Consider the following 15,602-nt stretch of genomic DNA (forward strand, 5'->3'; position numbering starts at 1 on the left):
TGTTCTATAAGGCTGGGATGGCATCAGGAAAATAGGTTAGCATTTGCCAAGAGAGAGATGATGACATGTTCAGTTTCTTGCAACATGTCGATACACTGCTAATGCAGGAAGTGTTTTGTTCTAAAAGAACAACACTATGTCATCATCTTTCAATCAGCCTCTACACCGTCTCTATATTCTGCCTATGGGGTTTCTTCAATGGTGGATCTGTTTAAACATTCGCTTGTAATTTCCACCTAGATTATATTCATTTGTTCAATGATATATTACCGACACTTTTGAATCAGTGAAGAATCAAGAATCTCGGAACGTTTATTTCCATTCGTCACTTACGTGTTTACGTATCGAACTTACAATGTACACCCTGTTATCAGAAAGAGAAAATAGGGATTTTCCTGTTGATTTATAACTCTTTGTACATTCTTTTACAGCGTTGATATGTTTCGCGGGTTGATTAGTTTGTCAATCTGTCCTATTTATCAGATGGTAGTCAATCGATATGACGTGCCGATGAATGTCCGGCTTGCTCTAACCGTCTCAATATTGCCGGGCACTTTATACTGCATCGCCGCCAAATATCCCATTTGTGTATTTCTGGAGAAACATTTGTTGTAGCTCCACTGTTAATTTCGTACATCTGAAATTAATGGATAGCAAATAAAGTTGGCTTCGTCTAACTTGTCAACATTTGTTAAGACAAAGAGAGTGAACCTGAAAAAACGAGACTTTTTTTTAGAGCCGCGTCTCAGTGATAACAGCAAACACGGCTCTCTACAACTTCTGCGTAGGCTGAACATTTTTCTGTGTGTAAAAAGCTCCCATGAGATTTACATCCGTCATCGTAAAAGCGAAGCATGTTTGAGCTGCGTTGCAGTGGGTCTTCGCCACTGTGAGTCAACGACTGGAACTTGAAATGTTCGACACATTCGCGACTGTTGACGGCTTTGCATTGATTGTAAATTGTCGGGCTTTTAAGCCATGTTCGTCATTGAAATGTGTGGTGAAAGTCTGACACGTGATTGATACATCGGGTAGATAATTATTACACCCGCAATGCTCTTCCCAGACATGTTTTTATATATAATAGGTAAAACACGGGTTAATAACAATTTGTTTCGGCGGATAATCGCGACTGGTTATTCTCTGGCATTAATGTTTCATATTGACAGTTAGAGACCAGTGTTTACGTCGAACGCCTTCGCATAACACGTGTTTTGTTAGTTTGTTTGTTGTTTAACTCCGCACTCAGCAATATCCCAGCTATATGATAGCGGTCTATAAAACATCGAGTCTGGACCAGGCAAACCAGTGCTTGACATCATGAGCATCGATCTACGCAATTGGGATACGATGACATGCATCCTACCAATCAGCGAGCGTGACAATCTGTTCCGTCAGTCGCCTCTTACAACAAACATGGGTTGCTGAAAATGAATCTTCACGGGTACATTACACGAGTAAAAAGTATGAAAATTCGGATTCATTTATCAAATGTTTCAAAAAGTAGATATTTTCACTTGAGCGTAAATAGCTTTATTCAGCGCTTATATTAAGATTAGCCAACGAAGAATTCCAGTCATGTGTATATTTGATGTATGAATGTTTTAAACACAGATATTCGAAAAGGCAGGATCAGGTTTATTGAAGACCAAAGTCTCGCTTACATCGCCAAGGCCAAGATAGCCACGTTTCATTCCTAAGTCAGGAAAATCAAATGGCTAGTGTTGCATTGATTTTGTTAGGAGAGCCACTACTAGCGTTGACAGTATTGTCCTGCTGTCACCGAGTCGAGCTCTCGCAGAACCTAGTGGGACGGACCTTAGCTATAATACTGAAGGAGCTGGACCAATAGTGATTGAGATAGCGTGGGAACACGTGTGAATCAGTGTGTGTTGCTGGCATCACAGCTTGTCAGACTACTGGAATGCGATATTGACCGAATACCAACCAGTCATAATGCTTTGCCGGGGCGGGCGGGTGACACTGTAGAACTAGCGCGCGTTTCCGGAAGTGTAGTGTTTAACGCGCGCGACAGATACTCTCTGTCACTGCGTATACGGGGACGAGCGAGACACCACGCTAAAGCCGGGAGTAAAAGTTGGACTAGGGCTGTTAACGACACGGAATTATTAAGGATAATTTCTTTCTGTTTGGACTTTAGTAGATTCTCTTATATAGCGGAGTGTATAAAGTTTTACCGACTCCTACCATTTGGGATTGAGTTTGAAATTAACAACTTTCTTAACAAGGAGTGACTTACCGGAACACTTTACAGGACCCACAAGAAACAAAAGGTAAACTGTTTGATTTTGTTTTAAGCAATGAATAAGATGAATAAAAAATGTTAAGCCCCAAAACTCATTAAACAGACAGAACATTTGAAACATTAAATCGAAATTATAACAAAAGGTAATATTAATTATATTTCTTTATGGGCTACTTCCCAATGTCATTTGATAAAATATCGTATTTGAATTTGTCATATGTAATATGTTTATTTGAACATAATGTATACATGGAGAAGAATGAAATCAGCCTATTGGCAGGAAATATTATAATACATCACGAATAATTTATGCGCATTCGTACTGTAAGATAAGGCGGCACGTCTAAGGCGCCGCGATTCGCTGTGCAGAGTTGCGTCCCTTGGGCACGCCAGAAACCTATGATTGTGGGTTCGAATCCCCGTTCGCCCAAATTATGTTTCTAGGTTTGTCAGCACCATACCCGTGCTCGTGGGTTTCACCGAAGTGGTAAACGTCTGAGACCTGCATCACTTGAGGCTTTCCTCCCACATTAAGCTGACCCGCCGTGATATAACTGGAATAATGTTAAAAGACGGCGTTAAACCCAACTCACTCACTACTGTAAGATAAACTTGGAAACTAAATCTGAATTTACGAACCCTGTGGACCTTCTTCCCTCTTTTCATTTTGAGTTATGATCAATAAAATGTTTTAAACTATTTGTTTCGCTCATACATTGTTCTTGAACGTATTTGTAACGGCAAATGTCTTCTCTTAATGATGCACAAAGCTATCCGATGTTATTGGGTGTCGCTGCATCACATCCGGGTATTCATACAATCCTGCCATACGTACAGGTACAACTATATCTATTCAAGTTTGTTTTCTTTATGATAAAGTTATGAAGCAAAACCAGACGCCTTTTCTGTTAATACATATCTGTAATGGGGAGCCCCGTCATACGTAGGTTCAAACTGGGACTGGCTGGTAGCGATAGTTTCGTGGTTATTTCGCGCAAGGTTTCGATGCAAAAGCTGTGTATCAGTGGTTGACGGAAATAGTATATATCATATTTTCCTGCCGGGTAAAGTTTAGAAAGAAGCTGTCTCTCAGTTGGAATGCCGTGTGAAGAATATGTTAATAAGACAATACAGAATTACTGTCTCTATATCTACATTAGTATCACGGATACCTATTCTATTCAGTATTTGAATAGGTGAGCATAGATCTGATATTGCTGAATGATATATTTGGTAAGGTCTTCAATGCCTTGTATTAAGCTGGGGATGAGGTATTGTGACATGTATTAATTGCACATTCTCAGACGAGTCTGATTTGATTCTTCGGTAGGGATCCTGTGCCCTTATGCCCACTTTGAGATGAGCTTGTATGAACCGCCTTCATCTATGTTCACTATTAAGTTCTTCTCCGACTATTCAATGTGGCAATATGTATTAAATAGGTCCAGAGGGTCCACTAGGAGATGCACATACAATACTTGAAGCCGGTTGTGCCAGAGCTTTAACTTGTCAACACATGAAACTGAATGTGCCATGTTGATAAATGTCGAATTAATTCTGACCTCTGGTTATCCCCTTCGTGTATACGGTGCTTACATATGGCTAATCCGTACCTTTCGGCATATCGATAAACATGTATGGCTGGATGGTAAGTGGCATATCGATAAACATGTATGTTTGGTTAGTAAGTGGCATATCGATAAACATGTTTGGTTGGTTAGTTAGTGGCATATCGATAAACATGTATGTTTGGTTAGTAAGTGGATAATCGATAAACATGTCTGTCTGGTTAGTAAGTGGCATATCGATAAACATGTTTGGTTGGTTAGTTAGTGGCATATCGATAAACATGTATGTTTGGTTAGTAAGTGGATAATCGATAAACATGTCTGTCTGGTTAGTAAGTGACATATCGATAAACATGTATGGCTGGTTAGTTAGTGGCACATCAATTAACATTCACTATTGGTTAGTAAGTGGCATATCGATAAACATGTCTGTCTGGTTAGTAAATGGCAAATCGATAAACATGTTTGGTTGTTTAGAAAGTGGCATATCGATAAACATTCACTGTCAGTTAGTAAGTGGCATATCGATAAACATGTCTGGCTGGTTAGTTAGTGGCACATCAATTAACATTCACTATTGGTTAGTAAGTGGCATATCGATAAACATTCACTGTCAGTTAGTAAGTGGCATATCGATAAACATGTCTGGCTGGTTAGTTAGTGGCACATCAATTAACATTCACTATTGGTTAGTAAGTGGCATATCGATAAACATGTCTGGCTGGTTAGTAAACGGCATATTGATAAACATGTATGGTTGGTTAGGAAGTGGTATATCGATAAACATTCACTGTTGGTTAGTAAGTGGCATATCGATAAACATTCACTATTGGTTAGTAAGTGGCATATCGATAAACATGTCTGGTTAGTTAAAATGTGGCACATCGATAATCATGTCTGGCTGGTTAAAATGTGGCATATCGATGTATATGCATGGTTGGTGTGAGTGAGTGAGTGAGTATGGTTTTACGCCGCTTTTAGCAATATTCCAGCAATATCACTGCGGGGGACACCAGAAATGGGCTTCACGCATTGTACCCATGTCGGGATTCGAACCCGGGTCTTCGGCGTGATGAGCAAACGCTTTAACCACTAGGCTACCCGACCGCCCCGCATGGTTGGTTATCAAGTGTTATATCGATGCATATATGCGGTTGTTACGAACATCTCTGCATATCGCAGTATATTTCTAACAAGTCCACAATATGGCTGAAATATTGCCGATGTGACTATAAATCCTAACTCACTCACTCAATCTAACAAGTCATTACTCATTTGAATCCCGAAACTCTGCCAGGAATGCATCGATTGCTCGCACTCCCATGTTTTCGAAATTCCCCAGTTAAAACAGCATGCTAAAATACGCATAAACAATTTATTGAAAGAAAAATAATCTTAATGAGTTAACGTTTAGTGGCGTTTTATGGCGAAGCCAATGTGCATAAGAACTAATTCTTGGCCGAGGAAGTGCTAAGTGATCTGTGTAGGAATAATTCATTGTACGCCAACACTAATATGTTGCCTATTGTGTTTTGCCATAGTGGTCAATATTCACATAATGAGTCCATCAAACAAATCGTGGCCTTCTTATCTAAAACGAACGTATGAATGGTTTCAGGGCAAAAACTTTTGTCTGTTGCTGTTAGAGCTCCCGCGAGGTGTTTTTCTTATTTTGAAAGATAATATGGCGTTGAATAGGTAATACGGTGGTGCTAGTGAACCGCGTTGTCGTCCTTCATAATATTATTGTGAACATATATGATCTAGATCCTAAGGCTATAAGGTAAACCACAAACACATTCGAAGGTCATTCAACACTTTTCGGGATGAGTCACATAAATTTGGTAAGGATTGTTGCTGATGGATTGTTTGTACCCAGGCAGAGGGTTCAAGAGGACCTGGCAAGGAAACCACATATTGAACATTTGCCATGAGCATGTTACCTCGAGACATGACCTTCATCTTTCCAAGGACTATAGTCATGAATACCACAATGCCATTTAGACAATGTTGTATTTGTTACATTTGACCACTTTCTAAATGGCATTATGTATTCATAGCTTTCGGCCATGGGAGCAGTACCAATTTACACTTGTCAGAGGGGTACTCAAAGTACGTGATCTAGACTACCAGTTGTCGGACTTTCATTATTTGTGGAAGCCTCGGTGGCTGAGTGGGTTAGATCGCTGACTTTGTGTGCTGGCGATTAGGTGCCTCACTCTGGCAAGTGTGTGTTCGAATCCCGGACGAGACTCAACCCCCAAAAAGTACGAGAATCTGTACTTCACTAAGAAAGTGTTATCCCAAGTATAACATTTGTTAAACTATAGTCACGACGTCATTGCCGGACATTCTGGAAAATAGATTGACCGAACAATATGTGATAAGTTTCATTTGAAGCTTTAGCGAACCAATCACAACGTAACGCAAGTCGTATATGGAAATAATGAGTACTGCATTAGTTAAATACACCCGCTAGTCTGTCTTAAAAGTATTTGACCGTTTTCTTGGGTAATCTGTGTTATTTCATCCAACTTCTCAATGGAAACACATAAATAAACCGCGCGATATTCACACTTTACTACAGAGGCATATAGAGAAACCATTCACAGATTACAGTTTCTGTATTATTTAAAAGTAATTACCTTGTAAAATTAGAGTGTATTTTTTTCGCAAAACGATAAAAAACGTGCACATTCCGTATTTCACTCAACGTGTAGAGACATGCCATTGATGACGTCATGCATTGCAATGACGTCCCGCAACGAGGTTACAATTCAAAGCCATCATAGGATAAAGCGACATGTCGTAACACGGAATTAATTTCCTTTTTCTTCATCAATAACGGCATATCTTGACACTCGGTTTCACAGCTTCAGAAGTGCAAAATATGCACTTCCATTATGTCATTAGGACACCACACATACACGACAGATATAGGTGCACAGTGAGTGTTAAAACATATCAGCATATTTCAATATGTTCAAGTCCACAGGTCTTCGCGGTGTGAATGGAAGGTGTAAATGATACTGCAGAGATAGGCGAATATACTTGTCACCAAAAGTTGGGATCCAGTCTGCTTGATGGTTTATCAAAGCAAGAACATTTTAATACATTGAAACAGCTGACAATTGGCGATGTTAATGGATTTTCAGACCACTGTACTGTATACGTAGGATTTAAAACAAATGGACTTCAACATGTAATGAGTTATGAAACCATAAAACGTTGACATGTATTAGATCGGATTCGGAGAAGAGAATGCAGTTAGAAAAAGATGTGATACAAGAAGAAAAAACTTGAATAAAAGTTGGTCTAATTTGAACAACGTGACCAAGACATTATTGACCACACGCTGACACTATTTACTAATCATATTACTGATATCGGTGCTACAGTGCAAGAGACTTTACCAGGGGAAAAAGTAACTCTGATTCATATAAAGTGTGTGTGTGTGTGTGGGGGGGGGGGGGAGGGGGGGGGTCGGAAGCCTAGTGGTTAAAGCGTTTGCTCGTCACGCCGAAGACCCGGGTTCGATTCTCGACATGGGTACAATGTGTGAAGCCCATTTCTGGTGTCCCCCGCCGTGATATTGCTGGAATATTGCTAAAAGCGGCGTAAAACTATACTCACTCACACACTCAATCACTCATATAAAGTGGTGTAAATGTAATGTCATTGAACATCATAATAATTGGTCATTCTTCTGATCAATGTTTTTTATAACAATTGCATTGGCAAAGACTATACCTAGTAACAGGAGACAGAGCGAGACGTTCTAACAGAGGCGTGGTGTAACAACTCCATTAACAATGTCAAGTTCGTGTGTAACAGGCATTTGTGTTGACACGGGCGAGGCAACGACGGCGCATTGGAGTCAGAAATGATTGAAAACAGCCTTGGGAGTGTTGTTCCAAATGTTGTACAAAAATCGTCAACCAACTGAACTAGCGTTAGCGGGTGGTTCTAGTCCTGTCGTAGGTGTCTACCCCTCTCATCCCAGACATGTCCTATGGGGCAATGTTACATTGCTTCCAAAAATATGTTTACAACACGTCCAGTGTGAGTGTGTGTGTGTGTGTGAGAGAGAGAGAGAGAGAGAGTGTGTGTGTGTGTGTGTGTGTGTGTGTGTGTGTGTGTGTGTGTGTGTGTGTGTGTGTGTGTGCAGAACATGATCTCGAACGATGTCGAACGATGTCGTCTCAACTCAACTTATTTTTTCTCGAAAAAACACACACGATAGAATACAATTATATACAAGTTTCAATATGTCAAAGACGACGGCATTTAACAAGAGTAATTGAAATAGGACATATATTATACTAATAAATTTTACTAATTTGATTATACACATGATGAAGGAAGTTAGAGAGACCTTACACTATCAGTTGTCATTAGTTTCTTAAATTGGAATAGATTTTGAAACTATTTGATATTATTTCTTCAAGCGTTCATATGACTGCAGGAGAAAAGCCTCACATCTAAATAAATAATGAAACTCATCTCCCACAGCAATTAAGTGGACACTGGTGGTCCTCCCTGGGCATGTTTAGCCATCGACCAGTTTTACCGGGTAATCCATGATTAGCAGCTCTAAATGTTAATACAGAAACAAATATTGATTTTGAGAGTAATAGCTTTTTCTCAAATGAAGGTTGATTCTTTAGATATTTGTACTTCGACCCTTTGGATCTTGATTCAGCAGAGGATTTCCAGGAATTGAAATCTCTCTATATGTTAAACCATTGAGGCGTGAAGCATACTGATGGGTTTGGAAATACTTATAATAAACCACAGTCATCTCATTCTTGACACATTGTAACCATGGCGTATTGTCAATTCCTTAATGGGTAGTATACGTGTATTTGTAAAGTATTTGTAAAGTATTCTGTAAATCCAAGCTCTCGCCAAAGGGAAATAACACGTTTATAAACTATAATACTTGGGGTTCCCTACCCAATTCACCATACATAAAGTTTGGTGTGTGTTGTTTCCGTCCAGTAGCTAATTTAAGACATTTAAGATTCTCATGTGCTCCCATCTCGACACCATGTGATAGTATAGGGTCGGCAGTTTCATCAAATACAGATAAGAGGCAACCTTATGGTAAAGTCACATTACAGGACTTCATGAATACTGAACTCTTTAGCTACATTTTCAGACGGAGCTTTTCATAAATCGACTATTCCTGTATAGTTTTCTGCCAAACTAGTCTAAAAGAATATATATAAAAATGCAGTTCAGTTAGTATCAGTTTAAGGATGCGTTGTTCAAGGTACACAGCTTTACATTCATTGTTCAGCATTTTGTCCAAGATCATTTAAGAATAAAGAACATAGCTGAGGGATGCCGTTCGCCATTCAATTAATCATACATCACACTTCCACCCCCAAGCTAACGGTGTTGAGTAAAGCAAGCGCCGCTAATCGAGTTCCTGGATGGTTGTAGACCCTTGCAAGACCACTAGAGCTGTCTGGGGGAACCTGGACTCATCTGTGAACAGTACACTGTCCCAGTCTTGTGTTCTGAACCTTGGCGGTATCGTATCGCCAGGCGTCGGAGCCTGATGGTGTGATAGTGATTTAGACATGAATGAATATGAGATGATTGTGATCTCAGATTGTTTTATGAACATATCAAGGCTATCTTATCAGATATGAACTTTATCGTGAGACTCTAGAGGAAGAATTATTTTTTAAAAAATGTTGTTTTTACATTTTCCAATAACATTAGAGGAAATACATGTAACTACGGCTACGGGGAATGATATTGTCACATTATTTAATTATTTATTTGATATGGGGCGTTTTCCATCCATATGGTCAGTTGGTGCTATTGTACCTATACATAAGAAGAATTCCCAAGAAGACCCCATCAACTATAGGTGGATTACTCGTCTGAGCAATATAAGAAAAATTGTAAATTGCAGATTATAATATATTTAAAAATTGTTTCATTGAATATCTGATCCCCGGTATGTTTTTAAAAAGGGATGTGGTAAATTTAAAAACATCTTTCAATCAATGTATAATGATGTTAAGTGATGTATTAAATATCAAAATATGTCTAGCGAAATATTTAGTTACAGTACAGGGAGAAAGCATGCCGCAACTTTTATTTTCCTTCGTTATCGAATCTTTAGAGTTAGGTTTGTAAGAAACTGTACAATCTGGAATAGACATAAGTGATCGTGTGTTATTTGTATTACTCTTTGCTGATGGCATGGTCCTACTGGGTAAAACTGTTGTTGGTTTGCAGTCACAACTTGACAATCGTGCTCATAACCAATTGACGCTTACTGTCAATACTGACAAACCACATTGGAATTTTCAGAAAATTATATCAACCATTAAACATACAGATTTATATCAATTATTTTCACTAGAAATAGTACAACAGCTTAATCAAATTTATTTTGGATTGTTATTAGTGTCAAGTATCCAACGTTTTTGGTGGATTGCTGTAGAGCGTGACGATGACACAAGGCATTGCTGTAGAACATGACGAGAGCACAAGTCATTGATGTCGTACGTGAAGTAACACAAGGCATTGATGTCGTACGTGAAGTAACACAAGGCATTGATGTCGTACGTGAAGTGACACAAGGCATTGCTGTAGAACATGACGAGAGCACAAGTCATTGATGTCGTACGTGAAGTCACACAAGGCATTGATGTCGTACGTGAAGTAACACAAGGCATTGATGCCGTACGTGAAGTGACACAAAGCATTGATGTCGTACGTGAAGTAACACAAAGCATTGATGTCGTACGTGAAGTGACACAAGGCATTGATGTCATACGTGAAGTGACACAAGGCATTGATGTCGTACGTGAAGTGACACAAGGCATTGATGTCATACGTGAAGTGACACAAGGCATTGATGTCGTACGTGAAGTGACACAAAGCATTGATGTCGTACGTGAAGTGACACAAAGCACTGATGTCGTACGTGAAGTGACACAAGGCATTGATGTCATACGTGAAGTGACACAAGGCATTGATGTCATACGTAAAGTGACTCAGTGCATTGATGTCATACATGAAGTTACACAAGGAATTGCTGTAGAACAAGACGAGAGCACAAAGCAGTGGTGCCGTAGGTGAAGTGACTCAGGGCATTGCTGTACTACGTGATAATGACATTTGTAAGGCATTACTGCGCTACATGCATTGCTGCAGTAATGCTGAGGCATCGCAATGTATTTCAACGTCAGGGCGGCGCGTCGTATTGTCAAAGCACTGTATTAAGTAAGTCTCTATCCAAGTGTAATGTAACCTTGGATGAAGCCATGTGTCTGGTGGGGACGCTCCCAGGTACTACATACACCGCAAGAATATGTCAGTTCTATTCAGCAGCTATTGTGTGGTAGTTTAAAACTCATCCATCACGTGCAGAAAGGTAGTGCTAATCTTCTGCTGGTATCTGAGGCTCTTTTCAGTTGGACTTTCCTCCGAGCATGTTGTTTGACAGTGTGATCAACGCAACATCAGCAGGAATACTGGTACTGATGGAGATGAAAGATGTCAGTGTAATGCATCATTGTTCACAGGGTTATTACATACGCACGTATCCCGTGGACTTTTCGTCGGCTTGGCGCATAGCATTTCCCCACTCGTCTCATGCTTGAGGCTTTCCATTGAATACTCGGACAAACATTGCCCGTTTCGAAATAGTAGCAATGATCTGTACATGTGAGTTTAAGCAGGTTGTGGATAAAGGCGTTCTTAGTTACCATTATTATCCTTGATGTCTTAGCACCATGCCCGTGCTTATCACTATAAGGATATCACTATAGTGTACAACTCTACGAAGTCCATCACAATGGGGGTTTCTCCCACATTAAGTGAACATGCCATTATATGAGTGAAATACTAGTTGTTCAAAGCGCCATTAAAGCGCCTCTCACAACCCCTTGTTAGTAGGGGACCTGGCTGTCTCACTCAGGCCCTTATGCCCTCTCACAACCCCTTGTTAGTAGGGGACCTGGCTGTCTCACTCAGGCCCTTATGCCCTAATGCAACCCTTTGTTAGTGGTTGACCTGGCTGTCTCTCTCACACCTCGTGTCCTCTCACAACCCCTTATCGGAGGCTGACCTAGTTGTACGGAGAATTGACAAACAATAAACGAATTACCGGAGGACTAATCGCAGCATCCGATATTGACGCAGTTGTTTTTGTACCGGATTGCATTGCCTTTGACGCTTTTCGTTCCTGTTGTCGTTCACTGACAATACTGGAGGGTATTCGTATCAACGTACACTATCTGAACTGAACTGTACATTCCTTTGGCCACAGTCCGCACCATGAGTTGTTTACAGGAAATATACATTACAAAGCACCATACAAAACATGTATATACTATATACACATATTTTGACATAAGCACAAATCATCGTGAAAAGGTTTTCTTTTTGAGTTTGCAAAAGTGTACTCAATTTTCCAGGTTTTGGGGTGGAGAAGTCTTTTAGTTTTATTATACCGGTCATTTTGATATAACGGGATGTGCGAAAGATCTTCCCACTGTTACAAAGTAATCCCATTAATTAAAACTCATCACCCAAATCACATAAAAAACATAAAAGTGACAAAACCATGTCCATGATCATAAAATATAACGTCCACGCCAGAAAAATATCAGCCTCGATTATCCGCCGAAACAGACCCCATGCGCCCACAAAAGTGAAATTTATAGTGAGTGAGTGAGTGAGTATGGTTTTACGCCGCTTTTAGCAATATTCTAGCAATATCACGGCGGGGGACACCAGAAATGGGCTTCACACATTGTACACATGTCGAGAATCGAACCCGGGTCTTCGGCGTGACGAGCGAACGCTTTAACTACTAGGCTACCCGACCGCCCCTAAAATTTAAAATAATATGTCACTGAAAATCAATGATGACCCAGCTGTTAACACACAAGGCCATTAAGAAAGTGGTCAAATGCAACACATGTTATATTTAGGATAACACTTTCTTAGTAAAGGTCAGATTCGAGTACTTTTGGGTGTTGGGTTCGAATCTCGGAAGGGACTCAATCCCCAGAAAGAACTAGAATTTGTACTTCACTGAGAAAATGTTGTCCCAGATACACCATTTGCTACATGACCCCAGCTGAATGCTAAAAGTAGACTCCACCGTACGATTCCGACTTTATTGTCAGCATGTCAGATAGTCAGACTGTTATTTTTGGCTCAAGCTATACGTGCCAGTGGTGCCCCTTGCAATGGTTTGATTCCTCTTCAATGTCTGTAGTCTTAAAACTTTCCATATAGGTTTGCCATTCACTTGATTGTAATTGTAGATTGTTTGCACCTCAATACGCAGCAAGAAAAGCATTGTCCATTGTACAATTCCTACCATTCATAAGCATGTTCTTGGAATCTCTATCAAATGCTGCTGCTGGAGCTGTTCGCGAAAAGATCCGCATGTCCTACTCCCCCAACGGTGGCACCTGTCACAAACACATGCAAAGGCAAATTAAAAGTAAACCTGAAAAAACACAACATATTTTAGTCAAAATAGGGAATTGCATTAGACATTTTTTTATCACTGATGCCTCAAATATAGAAATATTTGTGAAGGCTTTACTGAGGCCTTGAAGGTTGAAACCCTGAGCAACCCTTGAGCTGAGGCCGTATGACGTTCTCTGAAATCTTCGAAGAATATCCTATGTTATCCTACCTACCTTCGTACATACTCAGTGCACCAACACCATGTCAGAGGGAGAGTAATCTCCAGGAGTGGACGCCATAACACGCTGCACAACATTTAGTTTGTGAACAACACAAGCACTGTTGTCACACATGACACATGAATCCCGGTTCGCCCAAATTATGTTTCTAGGTTTGTCAGCACCATACCCGTGCTCGTGGGTTTCACCGAAGTAGTAAACGTCCGAGACCTGCATCACTTCGGGCTTTCCTCCCACATTAAGCTGACACGCCGCAATATAACTGAAATACTGTTTAAAGCGGCGTTAAACCCAACTCACTCACTCACTCACTAAGGCGCCGCGATTCGCTGTACAGAGTTGCGTCCCTTGTGCACGCCAGAAACCAGCATCACTTCGCGCTTTCCTCCCACATTAAGCTGGCACGCCGCGATATAACTGGAGTAATGTTAAAAACGGCGTTAAACTTACTCACTCACCCACTCACTCAGGGTAATAGCGAGTGTATGAGTAACAACTTTCACGATATTGATTTCAAAAGACAATAACTTTAACTGCCTCGGAGAATAGTCAGCTTGGCATACAATTGACAGGCCCCTGTTTCACGTAGATCAAACATGGTCCTTATTTTCAATAATATAATAATCTATTTTGAGACACGATATGTATCGAAAAGCAAAATTACATAATTTTCATATTATCATTACATCAGACAATTTTACAGGAAGGGAGTCTTTCGTAATATTTTGTTTTAATTTGTTGCTATGGTATTCGTTTTTCAATGCATTCATGCACAGACAAAAACCTTCAGTCGTATGTACTGTACGGGGAATGTCAATACAAGACAATGCATCATTACCGAAGATGACACGGGAATACTGAGTTCTCCCACTAATCAACCTGATACAAAGCTTTGTGTCTTTATCACAAGGTTCTGCGTGGGGATATTTAATCCCAAATATCGACTGCTGCGACTTTACTCAGTATCACCCGTTAAACAAATATATCATATTAAATACTGAACAACAATCATAAATAGAAGACATCGATAAGGGATTCATGACACGTGTTTTCGAAGCAAAAACATTTGGATCCTTTTGAAGTATCACCATTTCTGTCTTAATAGATTGAAATAGGTTAAAGAGTCACTTACACATCTGTTCAGTATATTTTGTATTGTTATTGTGTGCGTTTGCAAATAAAAAAGATATCATATAATCCATTAATAAAAGTAGAGTCAATTGTACAATTCCGAAAATATATCATAAGCATATATCTATGAATCATTATCAAAAAGTGATGATACAAGGTGTTTGTGAAAAGGTGCTATATCAGAAGCATCCGTCACAAACACATGCAAGGGAACGTCAATTTTCACCTGAAAAAAAACCATGGGAACCTTTAGTGCAAGTCAAAATAGGGAACTGCATTCGACATTATTTTTGTCATTGCTGCGTAGATGTGAACGTGTCCTCCATATGTCTACCATAAAACGTTTTGAAGGCTTCACTGAGGCCTTGCATGTTGTAACCCTGATTATACCACTGTAGTGTTGTCGTGAGTACAGGGGTGTGGGTGGTTAAAACAGCCTGCAAGTATTAGCATTTTGTATTTCAATTACATTATCACACATGTACGTCAATTCTGGGTTGTTGTGTTTTGTTGAAAGTTTCTCCACATATATGTAACTTATTTCGATGCGGTGTGAAATTATAAACACATGATGCATAAAACATAAGACAAACCTTAGACTTTTTGCCGTCAAACACAAGCAAACACGTTATTGGTATCAACAGGTAGTGGGTACGCTGTCAAACAAACAAACAAAAAACAACAGCATTATTGATATCTTTATATATTGGGTACGCTGTCAAACAAACAAACAAACAAAAGCATTATTGATATCTGTATATATTGGGTACGCTGTCAAACAAACAAACAAACAAAAGCATTATTGAAATTTGTGTATATTGGGTACGCTTTGAAACAAACAAACAAACAAAAGCATAATTGATATATGTATATATTGGGTACGCTGTCAAACTAACAAACGCATCATTGGTATCAGCATGTCTTGGGTACTCTGTGAAACAA

The 15,602-nt window shown here is 39.7% G+C and overlaps 1 protein-coding gene across 1 annotated transcript in view; it reads left to right on the forward strand.

The window, feature by feature from the left end:
- Positions 1-1,975: 1,975 nt before the first annotated feature.
- Positions 1,976-15,602, forward strand: part of LOC139478984 (uncharacterized) — an 85,261-nt gene continuing 71,634 nt past the window's right edge. The window contains exon 1 of the mRNA XM_071261708.1: positions 1,976-2,294. The gene's annotated coding sequence lies outside the window, so the exon portion shown is untranslated. The remainder of the gene's footprint in view (positions 2,295-15,602) is intronic.

The sequence above is a fragment of the Haliotis cracherodii genome, unplaced genomic scaffold (genome assembly GCF_022045235.1).
Source record: "Haliotis cracherodii isolate W230 unplaced genomic scaffold, xgHalCrac1.p SCAF_4, whole genome shotgun sequence".
Lineage (NCBI taxonomy): Eukaryota > Metazoa > Mollusca > Gastropoda > Lepetellida > Haliotidae > Haliotis > Haliotis cracherodii.